At 47.6% G+C, this 17,060-nt stretch overlaps 1 protein-coding gene across 3 annotated transcripts in view; it reads right to left on the reverse strand.

The window, feature by feature from the left end:
• WIPF2 (WAS/WASL interacting protein family member 2) overlaps positions 1-17,060 on the reverse strand; it is a 447,965-nt gene that overhangs the window by 108,791 nt on the left and 322,114 nt on the right. The gene's annotated exons all lie outside the window — the stretch shown is intronic.

Raw genomic sequence — 17,060 nt, forward strand, 5'->3', positions numbered from 1 at the left:
CATCGGTTCCTGGCTGTCGAGATGAACTTTCCCTGCTTCTGGGGTCCCACCATCTGTTGAGGAGGCTCGGTTAGGCCTGCTTACTGGGAGTTCAGAGGATCTTCCTGAAGCTCTAGGCCAGCTTAAGGGCAACACAATCTGGTGTTCCTCTCCCTGGCTATACGGTTTCCAGCAGCAACTCTCTGGAAATTCAACCAGCGCTGAGAAGGATGCCCAGGTGGCTTACTTTTGAGTTTATTGGTCCCACCAACACAAGGGGCTAAGTCGTCCTTGCCAGGTCTTCTCTGTTGATACGAATTTGGAGTTTCAGCACAGCAGCAGGGCTTCACCGGGCAAACCAACGGTCCAGGAGTTGCAGCAGGCGTCCTCTTCAAGTTCTTCTACGGTTCCTTCGTCCAGTGGTCAACTCTGACTTCCAAGCCAAAAGCCTAGTCTTTTATTCAGTTCCCTCTCCTTCATTCCAGCCCAGCTGTCTCACCCAGCAGGGTGGCTAGCCTTGCCGGACAGTCAGCCGGCCAATCACTACAGAGTTTCGGGCACCCCCCTCACTTCCTGCCTTGCCCAGACACCCTGCAGCCAGAGGCGGGCTTCACTTGTGAATCCCGCCAAAGGCAAAACGAACAATGGGACCAAACCTGGTTTGGTGCGCAGAGTAAATCTCAAGAAGGACCTTGGCACACAGAAATGGCGAAAAAAGAAGACTGGGGACATTTTTACAAAAATGGCACCCTTAGGTGCTTTACTGCAGCTGCGAACACAGCCCGCAGTAAATGCACACCACAGTAGTTAAAACAAAACCACTGCCACCATGCATTCAGTGAAAGACTTTGGACGCGGTCTGGCCAGCGAGGAGCCCACCGCAACGGTGCTCCCGGTGGCAGTGGACTTGCAGTGGCTAGCCTTCTGTTGGACCCCCGCAAAAGGAAATAAAAAGGCACTGGGAATGCTCGTCATCGGGAAAGACATTCCGTAAAACGCAGTCGGAGCAAAGCGGTCTGAGGATTTGCACCGTTTGGCCTGACAGATGCACTTGGAAAGCTTGTAGGGCTTTGAGCACTGCTAGTAGCTCTAAAAGTTATGTCATTTTGAGCTGCTATATGGGTCCACAGGCCATGCGCTGTGTGGTGAAGGTAATGGGCTCCCCACCCTGGTGAGAGGTGGGTCTGTAGTGACAATCGCTTGCACTGTAGGGTTGTGAAAATGTTTCCCCTTTCATAGATTTTCCTTTGTCCACCAGCGTAGCACTTGAACTAGGGTTAGTGAAACAACCACTAAATCGTCCCACTGACCAATTGCCTGAAACCACTCTCGCTAACCATTCTTGCACTGGGACCAGGTAAATGCATGAAGCAATCATCCCAAGCAAGAGCATTGCTTTGCGTATAGTTATTTGGCACTCTTTCGTTTGATGGAAAGACTAGACTCGCTTCTGTCTTTATGACCGCTCCCAAGAATGGTTTGTCTTGCTTGCAATGAGACTATTTTTCCTCATTGATTGAGAATCCCAATTGGAACAGAAAATTTTGATCTCCGGCTATTTTGCTTGCAAATTTTGGTGGGGGCGGGGGGGGGGGGAATTCCACTTTTACCAGCCAGTCGTCCAGATAAGGGTACACTGGGATTGATTCTCTGCGTAGGTGCACTGCCACTACTGCTAGTATCTTGGTGAATACCCTTGGAGCAGAGGCTATGCCGAAGGGTCGTATCTTCAATTGCTAGTGTTGGGTCGCTATTTTGAAGTGCAGGCATCTTCTGTGCACTGGAAACATCGAAATATGAAAGTATGCATCTTTCATGTCCAACCCTGTTTTAGCAGTGGGATTACTTCCTGTAGCATTTGGAATTTTTGTGGCTTGACATAGGTGTTGGCAGGGCGCAGGTCTAGGACAGAGACAATTGTTAGGTCTTTCTTCGGCACAAGGAAGTACATTCAATACATACCCTTGTTTACCTGGTTTGTCGGGACGATTTCTATGGCGTCCTTTAGTAGCAGTGCTTGGACTACTTCTAACAGGATGCGTTGTTCTTCCTGTGTAATTTGTCTTTGTCTTGGTGGTTGGCTGGTGTTTGTATTGGCTCTATGCAATAGCCCCCAGCCACGGTCGTAAGTACCCACTTGTCCGACGGGATCCCCTCCCATGCACGGGTAAAGTGAGAAATACAACTTCCTACTGGAGAGGCATGGGAGGGAACCTGTAGTGGCTGGTCATTGCTTAGGAGGGGTGGAGCCCCCTCTTGTGGAGGAGGATCTGCCCCTTCTTCTGGACCTTCTTTGGCCCCTTTGAAAACTGTTGGGAGGACTGCCCTTGTGAAGAACCCAAGGATAAACTGCCCACCCTGGTTCCAATTGGAGGACCGCTGGGAGTTCTGTCCTCTAAACCGGCGTGTATTTGAACCTCCTCTCTGCCCAAAGGGTTTGTTATTGAGTTGTCCCAGGGATTTGAGGGGGCCGTATTCCTCCTCACTCTTTAGTGAGTCTTCAACCGCTTAACCAAATAATGGTTGCGCTTGATGGGGATGTTTAAAAGGGTAGCCTGGGTCTCCAATTTAAAACCTGATTGGCGGAGTCATGCATGGCGTTTGATGAGTGTACCTTCCGCCACAACTCGCCCGCATTGTCTGCTACGTCTAAGTTATTACAAGAATGCAGCTTGCTACTTTCCTCCCTTCAGCGATAGTGTGCAATAGCTGTGTTTTAGGGACTTTGGAACAGAGTATTTGTTGTGCGACCTCGCCCAACTTGTGGCAATTATAGCTGGATAATAGTGTAGTGTTAGCTATTCTTACTTGATAGATAGCCGAGGAAGCTACTTTCCTGCTCAGGGTGTAGAGTTTCTTACTCTCCTGGTCAGGAGGGGCTTCGGGAGAGGCTAGGAGTGTTTCTGTTCACTTTCTTTTGGTTACTACTAGAGAGTCAGGCTTTAGCTGCCCCCCCGAATGTATAAAGTGTCCGATGGGGCTTGTCTGAATTTTTTTACGATGCGTGGGTTGACCGTTGAAGCAGAGGGATGAACTGTGCTGCAGATCATATCTCCAAGGATGTCCTCTACAAAGTCCATCGACTTGAGCTTCCTGGGTAGCTATCTTTGAAAAGAGTTCTGCAGTCTTAAAGAGCAGGTCATTGTATTGCAGCTGGTCGTTTACTGGGGAATCAGCAACTGGTTGGTCGGTATGGTCTGTGGACTGAATGATGTATACGTCATCATAGTATTGGTCCAAGTCCCTGTGTCCCCCTTGGTCTTCTGGGTCTTTAAATGAGCCATGTTCTTGCGAGCCTTGAGTGCCATAATAATAATGTGTCCTAACGTACGTCTTGATATGACCATGTATTAGTTTGTGTTGTGTCCAAGCGGGCTCTTTTGGCGTCAGGCCGTTTGCTTGCTGCTTCACCTTGAAGGCGTGGGGGTGGGATGGTCCTGAAGGTTGGGGTGTTGATTTGAGTGTTGATCAAAGAAATGGTCAAAATTAGACATTCTCCTCGTGAACCTATCAAACTGTTCTGGGGTCCACTGGGAGGAGCTTGGCAACACCGAGGGTGTAGGTAGAGGCTCTGGAGCAGGGGGCCGTTTGTGATGCATTGCCCCTGAAAGGGAGTCCTCGGGGGTAGAAAAATCCCTGCTCTTTGTACCTTGTGATTTTGAGGCTTGGGGCGTCAAGGATTGAGTTTTTCAACGTTCTGACCATCAGTAGGGTGTCAGGGACAGGGGCCGTCGACGCATCTTTCGATGCAGTCAACCGAACCCAAGGACTTCCCAAATTTGGAGGCAGTGTTGAAAATGGACCTTAAAGTCTGTTTCGGGGGCCTGTCATGTGGTGATCGTGACCGCGATGGCCCAGAGGGCAGGGAAAGTTTGGACCTACCTTTCGACACCGCATGTGGCTTTTCGGTCGACGTGGTCGACTTTTGGCCATAGGGGATGTGCTTGGAGTGGTGTATAATGGAGGCACTTCAGCCACCGGGTGTCGTGCCTGTAGCATAACTGCTGGTCTGCATGTTGGAGTCATGGGCTTGCATGCGGGAATCCATTGGATCCAGATCTCACTCTGCATCACTTAGGAAGCCGACATCACTGGAGGCCACCTAAACATCCATGGCAGCCTCGGCCTGCATAGCGTGGTGGGCCCAGCATTTAGTACTGCGGTCCTTTGAAGTTTTTGGCCTAACTGTTTGCAACACTTCCACTGTTTTTCAGCATGGTCTCTAAGGACGCAAAGGTAACACACTCAGTGTGAATCCTCCCAGGGAAACTTCTTGTTACAGGAAGGAGAGAATTTAAAGGAGTACTTTCCATAGTGTATAGAGATGGCAGCCTGGTGGAATACAAGTAACACACTTAGGAACTCAACCCGTGCCCCCCCTTTCCAACAAACGGACGGCTCACTGTGAGAGAAACCATACCAACACCAGATCCGTATACCAGACATGTCCCAATACAATGGTCAGGCAGGTTCAGACAATTACTAATCATTACCCAAAACCGGCTTCCATCATACTTTCCCAAGTGGCAGGTGGTCACCAGTACAAACCAGCCCAACACTAGAAGCAGCAACATCAAACCACCAAGCACAAATGCGTAGAAGAGCGAACAACGCAAGAAACAACAAACACATGACCGATGCGATAACACCTTACATCACCAAAGCAAGAAGAACTTCCAATCGACAACCACAACTCATGGAAGACAAAACCCGATGAAAACAAGAACCCAAGACAGAACCTAGAAGAACTCTTCGAAGACGCGGATACCCCAAAACCTACACCTCAACAAGAGATCGACGAGGAAGGAAACCCCAACACTGATCAAGACGACCTCAACAAGAAAGTCCAAACCAAACACCTCCAAACTCCACTGCCATCTTATAAACGCCAGATACATGTCAAAACACTCAGATCTTCGATCTACTCGATGACAGCGGCACTGACATCCTGTTCATCACAGAAAAATAGCTGGACGACAACTACAAAATCACACTCCAGGGCTGCCTTCCAAACGACTTCAAATGCCTCCAAATAAACAGGAAAAACAAAAAAGGAGGAATCACAATAGCGTTCAAAGGATACCTGAAAATAAAAACAGACAAACCTCAACATCCTCAACTGCAAAACCATGGTAATACACCTATCAGCAAGCCCAAAAACCAACATCACATTCATCCTGGTGTACAGACCACCGACATATGATGCAACCTTCGTCGACAACTTCATTGAAGCCATCACCAACATAGCCATCAACCACGAACACCTAATCATCCTGGGGGACTTCAACATCTGGTTTGAAGACAGTCATGCCAACTCCCAAAACACTCTGATCGAACAACTCAATACCATGAAATTACGACAACTAGTCAAAGGGGCAACACACTCGGCAGGACACACCCTTGATGCAATTTTCGCCAAAAGTAAAATCACCATGGCACCGTCGATACAAATATTGTGGAGTGACCATCTCATTATCCCATTCGTGATCACTGCCTACTCAAGTCCACATCCAACCTCCCAAACTCTCAACCACCACAAAAAGAAACTGGAAACACGTCAAACAAAGCAACCTATTCGAACAACTGGAGTTAACCAAACCGTCAACTACAGAGCTAGAGGTGGCTAACCTAGACGAGAAAGCAGAACTGCTACACACATGGATTACAGACACAATCGACAAGATCACCCCAGAAAAATCTTTCACCCCTTCAAAAAAAAGAGCAATGGCAAAATGGTTCACTCCACTATTAAGCACCATGAAAAAGGAAAACAAAAAGATGAACTGGATTGGAGGAAAGAATACAACCCCAAAAAAAAACAATGTTCCAGAGACAAATCTGCGCATACAAGAAGGAAATTCTAAAGGTGAAGAGAAGGCATGATGACAGAATCACCAATGCCACCAACACTCAAAAATACATTTTCAACATAATCAAAGAGATGAAAAACCCACCAGGCATGAAAACACCCCCAAACCCCTCAGAGAAACTGAGCAACAACCTGACAGACCACTTAAAGAAAAATTCAAAGACATCCGACAAACTATACAGAACATACCAACCGACCACAACACACTACCGAGCGATCTTATCTTAGAACCTCAGCAAAAACTCAAAAACTTTCCTGAAATATCAGCAGAGGCAGTCGCAATGCTGGTAAAACACAGCAAGAAAGCTGGATCACCCATGGATCCCTGTTCCCCGGACATCTACATATCAATCCTCGCTCAAGGAACGCCAGCAGAATACTATAGAAACCTTTTGAACCAATCACTAGCAACAGGAAATGTACCAAGGATCTTCAAATCAGCATATATCAAACCACTTCTGAAAAACACAAGTGGTGACGTAGAAGACCTCTCTAACTACAGGCCGATCTGCAACATACCCTTCCCGGCAAAACTCCTGGAAACCTACGTGTATAAATTAACCCAAGAACACGTAGAAACACATCACCTGCTAGATCAAGCTCAAGTCTGTTTCAGACGTGCAAGAGGAATGGAAACAGCACTACTATCCATCTGGGACGACCTAAAAACTAACGCTGACTCAAACACAACCTCAGCCCTTATCCTACTAGACCTCTCCGCGGCTTTTGACACAGTTAGTCATGACACCCTAACCAAAAGACTACAAGACATAGGCATAACTGACACAGCACTACTCTGGACTAAGTCATTCCTAGCGGACAGAACAGAAACCGTTTGGATCAGACCCTTCAAAACCACTCCAAGAGTTAACGACTGCGGAGTGCCACAAGGATCCTCACTATCACCACTGTACTTCAACATCTCCCAGACACCGGTTCTCAGAATCTTCAAAAAAATACATCACATGCTACAATTACGCCGACGACACTCAAATCATCTACAAAACCAAAGACACCCAAGCCTATCATGCAACCCTAATCGAATGTTTAAAAGGAGTCTTCAACTGGATGACTGCCAACAACCTGAAAATCAACCCAGGAAAGAGAAATCATGATCATATCCAAAGACCAAGAAAACAAAACCGCCATCCCATGGCCAACAGAACTGGGATCCGCACCGTCACCATCTAAGGTGGTAAGAAATCTGGGGGTCCTAATGGACAACTCCCTAACCTTAGAACCACAAATAAATGCAACTGTCAAGAAATGTTTTTTCCTCCTCCACACGGCAAGAAGAATATGACCTCTCCTCTCCTTCACACACAAAACGCTCACTATCGTCGCCCTCATCATGTCAAAAGTCGACTATATAAACAGCCTCTACCTCGGAATACCAGAATACCTCCTGAAGAAACTACAACACATCCAAAAAAAAAGCTGCAAGACTACTCCTCAAACTATCAAGAAGAGAACACATCACAACTGCCCTAAAAACACTACACTGGCTCCCAATAAAACATTGCAATTATCTACAAGCCTACTAGATTCCTCAGGTCATGCAACGAAATCCACTTGGAACCAAAACCATACCTCAAGAAAAAATTTGTAGGCACCTCCTTCTACCACTTCGCTGCAAAAACCTGGAACATCCCAAAAGAAATAAACACCAAAGATCACCTAAAATTTAGGAAATTACTAAAAACCTGGCTATTCAATACCACAGACTCAAACTGAAAACAGAAAGGAAAAAGGATGACTAGACAGCTCCCAGAACCCACTGGGAAACTCACACGTCACCCGGACGAGTCTCACCGGGTAGAGTGTAAAACTGGCGACACCCACAGAGACTGAATCAATAAGTCCCATCTAATCCCACCCAACAGACGCACTTGCTCCTTAGTTCCCACCAGGTACCACAGTGGTTGAATTGTCAGGATATGTAGGCAGATGCAATGGCTGTATGAGTGGGAAGGGAAGATTGGTAGCGCTGCGAGGCAGACAGGGGGAGGAGGGGGCTAGATATAAAAGGGACCTTGAAGGCTGGACGGACTCAGATCATGACAGATGGGGGTGCTACTGAAACCCTTCTGGGGAGAATACAGAAACCCACCGCCTCAAGTCAGGATAGAGATGCCAACTAACCAACTGCACTAACAATTTCCCCCTCTACATACATCGCTGAAACTCCAAACAACCACAAACCTACAGCACAACAAACCGCACAAACTTCACTACATGGCAACAACAAAACAAAAACGCACAGACTCGCACAACAGTACACAACGACTACCGGCCGCAAAACACCCCAGGCCCAGCCAACGGACCCACCAGGCTGAAGCCGCTAACAGCACATCACTGCTCTCTTGCACTTTTCCAGCTCCTTCCCACTAACCCCCCTCCCATCCCTTTTCAGAGTCGCCAGAGAGTCAGGGGACCACTTCGGTGGCGATAATGCACGGTACAAATGTCCTTTAACATTAACACGCATACAAGGCGGAACACAAAAGCACACTAGGAAGCAGCAGGTCCAAGATGGCAGTTTAATACGAGAAAAACGTCAAGACCGAAGAGTGTTGCAAGGAGGGAAGTGCCCTTGACCTTTTCATAGAAAGACTTACTTTCATGAGCCTTTGGGAATAAGAAACATAAGACCCGGAAATCAAAGCTGAAGAAACCTGCATTGCGTCTCGGAGGTACCCGGGGCTCTCCCGCGTCGATAGCCAAGGCGGGAAGGATAGTTTGTCGCTGTGGTACACTCCCTGGCTCCTACAACAAAGCAGCGCCAGTTAAGTCATCACAGCCGGTGAGTTCGGGGAGACGGATACTAGAGCAGTCTGTGTTAGAGCCAAGGTTGCAAGCAGCAACATTGTATAGACAAAACCGAACAAAACAGTACGTGAAGCCTGTGACAAGCAACGCGAATATAAAGAGCAGATGAGTGACTGAACTTTTGAAGCCAAGACAGACACCGTAAACCGAGTGGTCCGGCACCACGTGGGTGCTCATTCGAAGGTCTTTGCTAGGTATCCAACTGAAATGTGGCAAAGGTAAAAAGGATTTGTGAAATCGTGGCGGTCCTGCAACAGGTCAAGCCAAACCCTGTGCACATTCGAAAGTCTTCAATAGTTGATATTAACGGACATTGGTCCAAACCCAGTTGAGGGAGATGAATTCTATTAAGAAGGGGATCTGAGCTAAGGGGGATCCAGGGTGAATAGTGAATCACCTGAATTGAGAACTTGTAAGAGGAAAAATAACTTTGTTTTGTCACATCAGGCCCTCTGAATGAAGAGACTTTGATAGACAGACTTCAGCACAGAAGGCCCTGATACAGATTGAACTGTATCCTCATGCTAAAGCCAGAGATTGTGCTACACTCCAGTGAACCGCCTTGTCCCGTGCTGAATACATGGGGAAGGGAGTCCAATGGCCTGAACATTCTAATATATATTTTTGTGAACACTTTTCATAAACACTACCCCCACACTATTTGTATTTAGAGGTAAATAGTTTTCTCTTTAGTATAGGCCCTTTCATTTTGACAAGACAACACTAGGACTGCGTGTTAGGGAGAATTTTCAGTTTGGTGCTTAATTCCTTCCACCTTCGAGACCCCCAGCTCTTTTGCTGGACTTTGTACTTTTAATTCTGTTTTCTGTTCTTTTGACTTTGGAGTCTGACAAACTCCATAAGAATCAACTTTACATTGTGACACACAGCACCTTCAGTGTAGTGGCACAGGGACGTCTCTTAGATTTCGCAAAGGATTAAATACCTTTGTTTGGTAAAACCACTGTTTCCAAGAGCAGTGAAGTTCAATTGACTTTACTTACATTTTGTAACTTTCTAGACCCAGCACACACTATCTTACAATAGGGTTCTGGAGGGGTTACTTAGTATCTCCTTTGTCTAGTTTTACATGTAACATTTTTATGTTACCCTTTCTACAATTAATGGCTGGTGGCAGTGGTTTACTTTTGACTACCATTGTGTGGTTTTACCGCAGGCTGCAGTAAGGCACCCAAGGGTGCCCATTTTGTTAAAATGGGCCCGGTGTTTTTCACCATTTCTTGTTGGAAAGGTCCTTCTTGAGATTTACTCTGTGCACCAAACCAGGTTTGGTCCTTTCATTCGTTTGGTCTTTGGTGGGATTCACGAGTGAAGCCTGCCTCTGGCTCCAGTATGTCTGGCAGGGGCAGGAAGTGAGGGAGGTGCCCGAAACTCCCTGCGCTTAATCCCCTTGGTTACAGGAATGCACCCAAAGGTGATTGGCTGGCTGGCTGGCCCTGGAGGACAGTCACCCTGCTGTGTGATTGACAGCTAGGCTGGAATGAATAGGAGAAACCTGCATAAAAGGCAAGGTTTTTTGGCTTGCAAGGCAGAGTCGACCACTGGACGAAGGAATCCAAAGAAGAACTTGGTAGAGACACCTGCTGCAACTCCTGGACCGTTGGTTTGCCTGGTGAATCCCTGCTGCTGTGCTCAAGCCCCGAATTCGCCACAGCCAACTCAGAGTGCTGGAGCCCAGATGCAAGGAATGTCTGAAGTGGTATCCGAGAACCACAGTGTTGCCATTTGCTTTAGACGAGAGGAGCTGAACCCGCGAAGTGCCGCTAAATTGAAGTTTGACCTTTGCTGCAGCCGACCTTCCCGTTGTGTTGCAGGAGTCCCCAGAAGTTCTTGCACTTGTCCATACGACTGAAGCACAGGAACAACAGGATCTGCAGAGCCACACAGTAACAGAAGCCAGCTGGAACCTTGTTGTGCAACCTTACTTGTTCTCAGTTGAGACTTCTCTTGGTTACTGTTGCTTGCAGCTTTGTCCCTCACAAGCCTCCCAGCGTTATTTCTACAAACCTTTCCTAAAACCATTGTGCCAGAAGTTCTTCCGCTCCCCTAGACTTTGTTCATCTAAAATTGACTGGCCTGGCTCTCCGAGAGACTCTTCTACCTCTGACTTGGTGCTTGTGCCTTTCCCCCAGGAAAGGGTTAATTTACTTTGCACTGGAAGGTGTAAAGTACTTACCAGTTTAGGAATGTGTTAACCTTTGTTTTATTCCTCCATCTAACCCTTTACACCTGAACTCTGTATTGCTCTAAATGTACCAGTGATAAATCAATGTTCACAGTGTCCTAGCTATTTAAGTCACCTGAGGGTGTAGGAAGTGTGTGTGCCATCCCCAATGGGTATCATTTGATTTAGAGAAACAGAGTGTTTTGAAGTGTATTATAATTGTTACATGTTTTGCTCCCTTCTGAAGAAGGCTTACATAACTGACTTAAATTAATAATTGTTTAATCACGAAACCTTGAGTATACGTGTTTATTTGAATAACTGTTACAACATTACTGCTCACATTGACCCGTCTTTAGATAAGCCTGGTTGCTCAGCCACACTACCAACCTGTGTAGTACAGACTTATCCCAAAGGTTGGGTTCCTATTGGCAGAAGGTCAAGGTTGCTGTAGTCTCCCAAAGGGTACTGCACACAATCCTGCCTAACACTGGGTTATTATTTGATGGTCGTAGCTTGCTCCTGCCTGTGTGATTTAGGATTAGATGGGCGTTTATCATACCCTTGTTGAAGTTCAATAAACACCCTTGAACTGTGGTCATTTGTATCTTTACTGTCGATACCATGCCTTCCTTACACTAGCCACATTTAGTAGCCATTCACTGTTAATGCACAAGTGTTAAGTGCACATGTAAAATACAATAAAAACAGTGAAAATATTACTGCTGCCACCAGCTTGTCTTAAGCTCGTAAGAAGTGACCAAAAAACTAAAAGCTAAAATTTTATGGGGATACAAAGTATCTATTGCACTCACTGCAACGAGCTATGTGCAATTATGCAAATATAAGAATTGAAAAGAGAAACAAAGTTTACATTCTTTACTTGCTCCAGCATCCTGCTGCCCTCTCGCTCACCGCACACACCTTCAACTTTAAGTAGCTGCTTTCCTCATGGCGGTGTGCTTTCCTCATGGTGTTCTGACCTCGCGATCTCTCCACGCAACATCAAACGGATGGCCCGCTGAGTGCACCTATAACCATATTGAGCTGTTTTTCCACTTGGCTGATGATCACGCGCTTACTATGTGTACCTACAACCTGATCAGCTGCTCTTTTCTTGTCCCAGGCTTCGTTCCGCAGCGGCACCTCATTTGCTTAATGTAAGCCTTGTGGCCTTCACTCTCTGCCACAGCCCCTTTTTCTGTCTCATGTATGCAGTGATTAAAGTCATTGTTTTGAAAAGAAAAAGAAAAAAAGTTTGGCATTTTAGTTTTGGCGCGTTTGAAATGAAGCAAAATGCTCAGAAAAGCATGCGTTTAGAAGCATGTGTTTTTCACCCAGCATACAGCTGTGTGTGCTGTTGATTTGCTCAACTTGTGAGCCTTGTCCACCATTGCAGGGGTCTGAACCCCTTTCTATGATGGCTGCGTGATTTCACTTATGTATAGGCGCTTTACAAATGCCATACATCACTGCAGCCTGCCCTGGGCCCCTGCCATTGGCTACCTGTGTATCATCTACCAATTGCTGAGACCGGGAGGCAGGCGCCGGGCCTGTAGTTGAAAGGCACACTTCTCGCCCCTGTCCACCAACAGGATGCTACATGAGACTACTGCCACAACCCGACCCTCCCTGTGGTTGCTACCTCACTCAGCTATGAATCTGGACTACCAAGACTCTTACCTCACTCGCCATGGATTAGTTCCCTTCCAATTGCCCTTTTTCCCCCCCCGTTCTTGGGTCCTTCACTCCCTTCTCTGCTCGGTCTCACAGTTCACCCTGCAATGCTCTCTTATGCACTAGTTTCTGCAGTCACCTCTAACTTCTGATACATACTGCGATTCTATACCTACTGTTCCTCAGCATTTAACATTGTAAGTAAAATGTGGGTGTTTTGCATTTAACATTGGCCATTGATTTTAACCTGCTAGCCCAGTGACTGTTCCATGCCGCTGTATTTGCATTCTCCTCCCACTGCCTCCTCTCTCTACTCACCCATGGCGCTTTCTGTTTCTCCCATCTAGTCCAATGGTGTCTCTGTAAACTATCCTTCCCACCTCACTAAGTCTGGGAAGAAGTTGTTTAAAAAGGATATCCTGACCGCCAACCCTATCGCCGTTACCTAGTCCAGCGCCTCTCCTTTCCTCCTCACCCCCCCAGCCTACCCCAACATTGCCACCTACCTTCTCAGTCATCCAGCCCATGAAGCATGTGTCAGTTGAGGATTCTCCTGCCACTTTATCCCCCCCCCACCCCTCCTCTTCCGGCTGACTCACCCCCAGACACAGCCATGTCCCTTCTCTACTCTTCTATCTCCGATACCCCTGTCATGAGGATCCGTTTGAAGTCCAAAGCCAAGTGCAATTCCTGGTATGACTCCAACCTACCTACTCTGAAGGGTGGCTGAGAGGAAATGGAGGGCTTCTTGTTCATCCTCTGACAAACTGGCCTGTTGCCTGCTCCAAAAGCAATACAGACTGTCGGCACCAATGGAGTCCACATTCAAGCCTGTGTCTCTGCAGCATCTAATAACTCAGCCAAACTCTAAAATCTGCAAGGAGCTGGCCAACCATGCTGCAGTCTCGACCCCTACTCTTGTGTCCCAGACTCTCTGCAATGCCCTTGCCTCTCACTTTATCTCCAAAACCCATGACATCCTGTCCACCCTCTCCGCTCCCTCCTCTCCATCTGCGCCTGCTGACCCGCCTTCAACCACCCCCCACTCTCTTTCTCATCCTTTCCTCCCCTGAGGAGGTCGCTAGACAAGTCCAATCTATGCAAGCCTTGTCAAAACAGGTTCACCCCTTTTCTTCTAAAACCATTAAGGACCACATTGCCCTTGCCGATTTTTGCAACCTCTCCTTTGCCTCTGGATCCTTCCCCTCTCTGAAGCACTCCCTTGTGCATCCCCTTCTCAAGAAACCCACAGCTCATCCTTCTTGCCTGGCTAACCATCACCCAATTTCCATTACTCCCTTTCTGGGTAGACACCTGTAAAAACTGGCCATCTCTCAGCTTAACCTTCTTTCTAATTCCGTCGGCTCTCTCCATGACCACCAGTCTGGCTTCAGAGCTGCCAGAAGCATGGAAACTGCACTCCTGAACATCCTTGAAGATCTGCTCTCCAACTTCGATGCCAACATTCCCTCTTGTCTTCATCTTACTCCATCTCTCTTCTGCCTTCGACACAGTCCGCCAGATCACCCTGCTCAACTGTCTCCGCGATAACCTGGGTCTCACCAATCAGGCTCTGGCCTGGCTGACCTCTTTCCTCTCGGATAGACCCTCCCAGGTCCAACTGGGGTCCTTCCTACCATCTATCTTCCTCTCTACCTGTGGGGTTCCCCAGGGGTCTAACCTCTCGCACTGGCTTTTCAAGCAATACCTGCCAAATCTCACCCACTGCATTGTCATTTTCTGCACAAATTTCCAGTGCTACGCGGACACTCAACTCACCTTCAGGCTGCCCTCGGCCACCTCCTCTCATCTCTGATTGCCTAACTGCCATTCAAGATTGGTGTGCCGTCAATGATCTTTGTCTAAATGCCCACAAGACAGATCCTCATTGGTACACCTTCTCCATCCACCCTCACTCTGGCCGGCCTCACTTGGCCCTGCTCCTACCCCTCCCTACAAGGCTAAGAACCTCAGGGTCATCTTTGACTCCACACTTTCCTTCTCCGCCCAAATCGCTGATAGTCAAACCACCTACTACACCTCCTCAGTGGTACTCTACCTTTCCTCTCCTTCCCCAGAAGTTCATCGTCTTCCAAGCTCTGGTTCGCTCCAGGTTGGACTATTGTAACGGCCTCTTTCTAAATCTGCCTGCTACTACTCTCCGCCCTTTACAACTAATCCAGAACAGGACTGAGACTTGTCCGTGTCCTCAAACCCTGGGATTGTATCTCTCAAGCTCTGAAATCTCTTTATTGGCTCCCAGTGGATGAAAGGATTACATTAAAAACCCTCTACATTGTCCACAAGGCTTTCTGGGGCCTTGGTCCAACATACCTTCAACCTTCATACCTCGCCTCTCGAGCTCCTCCCTTTCAAACAGTCTCCCTGCCACTCTGAAACTTGAGGCAAACCATCCCTTGTTCCGGAAGCACCTCAAGATATTCCTCTTTGCTTCTGCCTTTGCCCTCTGTATCCCCTGCTGATCGGTTTCTCTCTCGGCACTGTACACCGGGCCGCCCTCTGTCCTCCGGGCCCTGGTACCTGTTCACCCGTCACCCTCTTGCACTGCCTGCGGCCACTCCTTGCACTGGGGTCTTTATCTGTACCCATATAGACCCCCACCCCCTTTCTTTTCTGCCTGCTGCCTTAAACAGCACTTGCCACTTTCTGGCTGCACCATCACAGTTTATTGCCTTTATTATTTGTTTATTGTATTATTTATCCGTTTCTCCTCTGCTCCACACTTTCCACTTCTGCCCCCTTCCATGCACTTTTCCCCTATCCCTTTCCGATGCACTTATGTGTTCTCAATGTTAATGGGCATAGTTAAGATAGTGGTTTTGCTCTCTTCTGTTCTACTCCCTTGCCTTGTCACGCTCTGAAACACTTGTATAAGAGCGCAATATAAATAAAATATCTATCCGTACTAAGTGTGGGTGTTGGAGAATTTTAATTTTGGTGCTAATTCCCTTCAACCTTAGAGACCCCGAGCTCTTTCGCTGGACTTGGGACTTGTTAATTTTAACCCGGAGTGAGTGAGAGACCTTTTTCTCACTGTTTTTAGCTGATTTGGCTTTTGTGTTTTCACGGTTTTTGGAGTCTGAAAAACTCCACAGGCAACTGCTTTTTGAATGGTGATGCATCACCTTCAGTGCAGTGTCACTGACAAATCCTTTCGATTTCTCATAAGGTTTAAATACCTTTTCTTGTGTGGACTACACTTCCCAAGAATAGTAAAGTGAAATGGACTTTACTTACCTTCTCACTTTGTGGGTCCAGCACACACCAACTTATGTGGAATGTTGGGGGGTTACCTAGTAGCCCCTTATCCTACTTTCCCATGTAACATTGTTACGTTACCCTCAATACATTAAATGGCTGTTGGCAGTGGTTTAATTTAATTTTTTCCTACCATTGTGCTTTTCTACCACAGGCTGAACCCTCAGCTGCGTTACAGCACCCATGGGTGACCATTTTGTCAAAATGGTCCCCCTCAGCTGCAGTACAGCACCCCAGGGTGACCATTTTGTCAAAACAGCCAGTCTTCTTTTTTCGCCATTTTCTGTTTGAGGTCTTTCTTGGGTTTCACACTGTGCACCGAGACAGATTTGGGCCCTTTGTTCGTCTTGCCTTTGGCGGGCTTCAGCCCTGAAGTCTGTCCTTGGCTCGAGTGCGTCTGGAAAGACAGGATGTGAGGGAGGGTCCTGAAACCCCTGCCCTTTGTCTCGAGGAATGCCTGAATGCAGCTAGTCCTGATTGGCTGGCTGGCCTTTCAGGACAGCCATCATGCGGTGTGATTGATAGCCTAAACTGTGTATGAATGGGAGAAACCTGCTTAAAAGGCAAGGGTATTGGGACTGTCGGCCACTGGGAGAAACAAACGGCAAAGAAATCGTGAACGAAGCTTACTGTAACCTCCTGCACCTTTGAATTGCCCAGTGAAGCCCTGCTGCTGTGCTGACCTTTTTCAACTCGACAGAGAAGCTCCGGACGGAACGTCTTCTTCCCTTGGGTTAGTGGGACCAAGTAACCCCAAGACAAAAGCCACTGGACCACCATCCCCGACTTGCTGTGCCTCTCAATTGCTGAGAGAGCCCAATGCCCGGGGCCGAGTAACCATAGTAGAGTGCAATGTCTGCTGCGGAACGAATCCGGCTGGACGCTCCAGGAGACTGGATCTGGAGGTACTGCTTCTGGAGGGTCTAGAGACACCTCACCAGAGGGCAGGATCGAGGGAGCGAAGAGTCCAACTGGTGTCACTAACTTCTAATTACTTTTACGTTCCGTCACGTCCCCTTTCCTCCATACTGTATGGCGAATACAACTGAATGTAGCACCAGGGCGGAGAGGAGACCCTCCTTAAGCAAATAGGTTCATGAGAACCACCTGTCCGAAAGCCGCATCAGATCTAGAGCTGGCATCCAAACAGTAATGCTTGCAGAAAGCCGAGGGAGAGGCCCAAGTGGCCGCCCTGCTTGGTACTTGCCAAGGGACATGGCGCTGGAATGCGATAGCCGTTGC

This window comes from Ambystoma mexicanum, chromosome 13, assembly GCF_040938575.1.
Source record: "Ambystoma mexicanum isolate Mex_15411 chromosome 13, UKY_AmexF1_1, whole genome shotgun sequence".
Classification (NCBI taxonomy): Eukaryota; Metazoa; Chordata; class Amphibia; order Caudata; family Ambystomatidae; genus Ambystoma; species Ambystoma mexicanum.